The sequence below is a fragment of the Rhinoderma darwinii genome, chromosome 5 (genome assembly GCF_050947455.1).
Source record: "Rhinoderma darwinii isolate aRhiDar2 chromosome 5, aRhiDar2.hap1, whole genome shotgun sequence".
NCBI classification, from domain to species: domain Eukaryota; kingdom Metazoa; phylum Chordata; class Amphibia; order Anura; family Rhinodermatidae; genus Rhinoderma; species Rhinoderma darwinii.
This window is the reverse complement of record NC_134691.1, coordinates 151,121,411-151,127,410: the sequence shown is the minus strand read 5'-3', so window position 1 is coordinate 151,127,410 and position 6,000 is coordinate 151,121,411. Positions and strand designations below refer to the sequence as shown.

Sequence of the window (6,000 nt, the reverse complement as noted above, 5' to 3'; positions counted from 1 at the left end):
GATTTTTAACAGAAAAATACAACTAATGATGTATTACCCAGATTCTGCAGTTTTTAGAAATATCCCACATGTGGCCCTAGTGTGCTAATGGACTAAAACACCGGCCTCAGAAGCAAAGGAGCACCTAGAGGATTTTGGGGACTTCTTTTTATTAGATTATATGTTAGGCACCATGTCAGGTTTGAAGAGGTCTTGTGATACTAAAACAAAGGAAACACCCCAAAAAGTACCCCATTTTGGAAACTACACCCCACAAGGAATTTATTTATGTGTGTAGTGAGCATTTTGGCCACACAGGTGTTTAATAGATTTTATTAGAATTGGGATGTGAAAATAAGATATTTTAATTTTTTCAAAAAAAATTTGGATTTTTTTCATTTCCACGAGGACTAAAGGAGAAAAAGCAACCCAACATTTGTAAAACAATTTCTCCCGAGTACAGCAATACCCCATAGGTGGTCATAAACTGCTTGTTGGACACACAGCAGGGCTCAGAAGGGATAGAGCGCCATTTGACTTTTGGAGCTCATATTTAGCAGGAATGGTTTGCGGAGGCCATGTCGCATTTGCAAAGCCCCTGAGGGGCCAAAACATGGGAAACCCCCACAAGTGACACTACAGCCCTCAAGGAAATTATTTAGTGGTATAGTGAGCATTTTGACCCCACAGGTTTTTAGCAGAAATTCTTAGAATTAAGCCTTAAAAATGAAAATCTAAATTTTTTCCAGTAAAATGTAGGTTTAACTATTTTTTGTTAATTTCCACAAGAACTAAAGGAGAATAAGCACCCCAACATTTGTAGAGCAGTTTCTCTCGAGTATGGCAATACCCCATATACGGTTATAAACGGCTGTTTGGACACACAGCAGGGCTCAGAAGGGAAAGAGCGCCATTTGGCTTTTGGAATGGTTTCTGGGCGCCATGTTACATTTCCTGAGCCCTTGTAGTACTAGTACAGTGGAAACACCACAAAAGTGACTCCATTTGGGAAACTACACCCCTTGAGGAATCATCTAGGGGTATAGTGAGAATTTTGACCCCAAAGGTTTTTTGCTGAATTAATTAGAATTAAGCCGTGAAATAAGATGTACTCTAAGCAAACGAAAAACACATATGTTGCCAAATACCCTGAAAAACTACAGTAATCAAGACAAAAACACACATATAGGTATGTACAAGGCAAAAAAGTATATAAACACTTGGTATATCACAAAAAGATACATTTATTACAGGGAAATACACCACATAGACACAATTAAAATCATTTAAAATAGCAAACACATGCTAAGACTGGTCTCCTGGAAAATGCCACCCTAATAAGTGGCTAAACACAGAAAGCCCCAGCAAGACCTACCCAGAGACTCCTCAGATAACAAATGTAGTCATACGTACATAAATGTAAAGAATATTGCATCAAACCGTATGGCATGTGTCCTGTAATATCAAAAAAATATCCAATGAAAGGAGAAAAAGGGTCTCGATGCCCCATGCGTATCGCCACAATGTGGCTTCCTCAGGGGTATTGTTGTAATGAGGTGCATTGTGCATAGGTAACATATCAGTTTTAATTATTTACAAGATGTGTGCACAATCATGCACACTTACCTCTTTCTCTCCCACAGACGAGTACCAGGTAGCTCACAAAGCCGGCGTCCGGTAATGCGTAGTGCGCACGCGCCCAAAATAGACGCCAAACTCGTGTGACGCGGCTCCTCGCACACGCATAGTGCAGCCCAAATCCACCATCAACAACCACATCCTCCCGTACACAATGCGCATGCGCTGGGGCCAACACTACGAAAACATGACGCGACACCCCGCGCATGCCCAGTGGGAGTCAAGGGAGGGGCAGCGGCTGTCCACACGAACACACATCAAAATAGTGTAACGGCAAAAAATAAAAAGTTTGTGAATGTTGATCTACTAAGATATATGTGGGGGAAAAAAAGCAATACATCTATTATGGTTTCTTAATAAAGCAAAGAAATAACAAGTTTCCTGCAAAAAAACAAGAAAAAAAAAAAACTTGATAAACTGAAATACACATGCATACATAGCCGTAATGTAGATACATATGCATGTGCAACAATCATTATATATATATATATATATATATATATATATATATATATATATATATACACACACATATATAGCTATTGTAGTCCCTAAGATTTCCATAGGTGCTAGATAACTTCTATCGGGACAATTCTATTAAATCAGATTTATAGTATGCAAAATGCTTTAGGAGAACAAAATGTCTCCATAGGCGTTATGACATGTACCGTCCCCGCACCAAGACCGGGGCACATCGTGAGAGAGAGCGAGAGAGGACAAGTTAAGGACATATATTAAAAACAGAGTGGCACCATGCAAGGTAAAGGCAAATATATAAATATACGTGTATGCATCAATATGAAACAGGAGACAACATATCATTTTTCATATGAAAGGTATCCTCTTGCTTCTTCCGGTTGTGCATATCCCGTATTCAGAGGTAAGCAGATTTGTGGTATTAATACACTAGCGTGGCCTAGAAATAGAATAGAGAGTACGTTTTGCTTATTCACATCTATATATATTTATGTACAGATATAACCCCTAAACTTTAGGTGAACTAAGGAGAATAATAGAAAACCAAGTGGAATGATTGTCACGTCTAGTGTGAGAATAGTGAAAGAAGAGCCTTAAACGGGCATATACTAGAAAGTGAAAATATGAATGTGAAAATTATATATCAATGTGCAATAATACATAAATGTATTTATGTAATGTGAATAAATAGTGCATAAAATATTGCATGAAATAAGTGAACAAAAAACCCCCCCCAAAAAACAGTGCATGGTATAAGTGAACTAACTGAAAACAATTGATGCAAATGAGTAGTTTAGGGTTATCAAAAGCTATGTTTTATAGAATCCTGTGTATAATAGTTCTTCATTCATGCCCCTGGGAGTCATGCTTGTTAAGTTATAAATCCATCTGGATTCATGTGGTAATAATTTGGGAATGGTGTAACCACCTCAAATATTCGACTGTATCTGTTCTAGGCCAAAGACTTGTAAACTTGCCTTCTTACCTTTATGTTTTTGTAAGAAATGTAGAGCTACTGAAGTCAGAATTTTGTCCTGGTCAAGGTCTCGATCTGCCAGAGTGATGTTTGATATATGTTGCTGCATTCTTTTTTGTAATTCCTTGTTTAACCTATATAGACTTTGGGACAAGAGCAAGTAAGTGCATAAATAACATTTTTGCTATGACAGTTGATGTATGATTTGAATTGATATTTTCTTAGATCAATGGGATCTGTGAATACATCAGTGGGGTTTACAAATTGACAGATGTTGCAATCACCACATGCGTATGAGCCTTTGGGGGGATTCACACGAGCGTGTATTGGGTCCGTGCGGGCCGCGTGGTTTTCACGCGCCACGCACAGACCAATACAAGTCTATGGGGCAGTACAGACAGTCCGTGCTTTTTGTGCAGCGTTTGTCAGCTGTGCAAAAAGCGCGACATGCTCAATATCTCCGCGTATTTCGCGCATCACGCACCCATTGAAGTCAATGGGTGCGTGAAAACCATGCAGGTCGCACGGAAGCACTTCCGTGCGAACCGACTGAAACAGCGCACCAGCTGTCAAAAGGATGAATGTAAACAGAAAAGCACCACGTGCTTTTCTGTTTCCAAACATCCAAACGGAGTGTCTTTGAGATGAGCGAACCCGGACAACCGAACCGAACTTCACCGGGTTCGGCCGAACTCGTTTTGGCCGAACCCGGCAAAAAAATTTCCGGTACGCGACGTCAGGAGATAGTCACTGTCCAGGGTGCTGAAAGAGTTAAACTGTTTCAGCACCATGGACAGTGACTTCCGATCCCAATATACATGAACCTGTAAAAAAAAAACGAAGTTCTGACTTACCGATAACTCCCGGCTTCTTCCTCCAGTCTGACCTCCCGGGATGACAATTCAGTCCAAGTGACAGCTCCAGCCAATCACAGGCCAAGCACAGGCTGCAGCGGTCACATGGACTGCCGCGTCATCCAGGGAGGAGGGGCCCGATGTCAAGAGAGGCGCGTCACCAAGGACGCGTCACCAAGGCAACGGCCGGGAAGTTCTCGGTAAGTACGAACTTTTTTTTTTTTTAACAGGTTTCTCGATATTGTGTTCGGCATTCACTGTCGAGGGTGCTGAAAGAGTTACTGCCGATCAGTTAGCTCTTTCAGCACCTTGGACAGTGACGGGCGTCGACTAGCCTCATCTCTATGATGGCGGCTGCGCGAAAATCACGCAGCCGCGCATCATACACGGATGACACACGCAGCTGTCAAGTGGTTTTTGCGCTCGCAAAACGCAGCGTTTTTTTCGCGCGCAAAAACGCAACGTTCGTCTGAATCTGCCCTTTAAGTTTGACCCCCCTCCCCAAATGCATCTTAGGTCTAGAGAAATGACTCCTCATAACCCAGTCTCCCAAATTTCGAGCCCTTCTGGCTGTCAAGAGGGGTCTCTCGGTAATGTGTGAAGATAACTTTGGTTCACGCAATAAAATATTCCAGTTTTTATTCAAAATGTTGGCGACATCTTTCCATTGTTTGTTATATGTAGTGGTAATCTTGAGTTTGCTTTCCGGAGTACAGTACTTAGGTTTAAGAATCTCTGTTCTATTGCTATTAAGAGCTTTCTGATACGTCTTAGTTATGATCTCGTGGGGGTATCCTCTTACCTTGAATCTATTGCTTAGGTCCTTCGCATGATCCCTGAAATCTTGTTCTTCGCAGCAACTTCTTCTGATTCTGAGGAATTGTCCCACTGGTATTCCAATTTTAACCCCTTCCCGACATTTGCCGTACATGTACGTCATGGAAAGCATTGACTTCCCGCATCTTGCCGTAAATGTACGCCGAATGTTTGGGACCGGCTCAGAAGCTGAGCCGGTGCCATCATTACCGGATCTCAGCTGTATCTTACAGCTGACATCCGGCTGTAACGGCGGGGACCGAAATTAGCTTCGATCCCCGCCATTAACCCCTTAAGTGCAGCGCTCAAACGCGATCGCTGCACTTAAGGTGTTTGCAGCTCATCGGAACCCCAGTAATGAAATTGCCGGGGTTCCGGTGGCTGCAATGGCAACCAGAGGCCTAATACTGGCCTCCCGGTCTGCCTAGCACCGAAGCCGGTCAAGATCCGCCCGGCGGCGGAGCCTGATCGGCTTCCGTAGCTGCCGGCAAGATGGCGCCGGGTCAGGAGCTGATCCGGCGTCATCAGCGGTGGAAGTCAGCTGTACTGTACAGCTGACATCCACCTGTAACGGCAGGAACCGGAGCTAGCTCCGATCCCTGCCATTAACCCCTTCGATGCAGCAATCGAAAGCGATTGCTGCATCGTAGCGGTTACTAGCAGATCGCCAGCCCTGACAGGCAATCGGGACTGGCGACTGCTGTTATGGCAACAGGAGACACAATGGTCTCCTGCTCTGCCATTACGGAAGCCGATTTAGGCCCCGCCGGGAGGCGAAGCCTAATCGGCTTGCTGTCAGTGAATGACTGACAGATCTAATACATTGCACTACATCGGTAGTGCAATGTATTAGAAAAAATAAAATCTGACCGTTGGACCTTCAAGTCCCCTAGTGGGACTTGAAGAAAAGTGTAAAAAAAGTATAAAAAAGTGCAAAAAATAAAAGTTTGAAAACAGTAAAAGTTTCAAGTAATCAAATAAAACACAATCCCCCTTTTACTCTTATCAAGTCCTTTATTATTGAAAAATAATAATAAACCATATGTATTTGGTATCGCCACGACCGTAACGACCGGAGGTATCAAAATATTATATTATTTATTGCACACGGTGAACAGCGTAAAAAAAACCCGTAAAAAACGTTACCAGAGTTTCTGTTTTTTGGTCACTTTGCCCTACAAATATTAGAATAAAAAGTGATCAAAAAGTCGCACGTATTCCAAAAATGGTACCTATAAAAACTATAGCTCGTCCCGCAAA

At 42.5% G+C, this 6,000-nt stretch overlaps 1 long non-coding RNA gene across 1 annotated transcript in view; it reads right to left on the bottom strand.

Annotated features, from left to right (window-relative positions):
- Positions 1-2,110: 2,110 nt before the first annotated feature.
- The window catches only part of LOC142652760 (uncharacterized), a 28,660-nt gene continuing 24,770 nt past the window's right edge, over positions 2,111-6,000 (bottom strand). Inside the window, exons 2-3 of the long non-coding RNA XR_012847919.1 lie at positions 3,080-3,213; positions 2,111-2,533 (exon numbers count right to left, since the gene is read on the bottom strand). This is a non-coding gene — a long non-coding RNA (uncharacterized LOC142652760). The remainder of the gene's footprint in view (positions 2,534-3,079; positions 3,214-6,000) is intronic.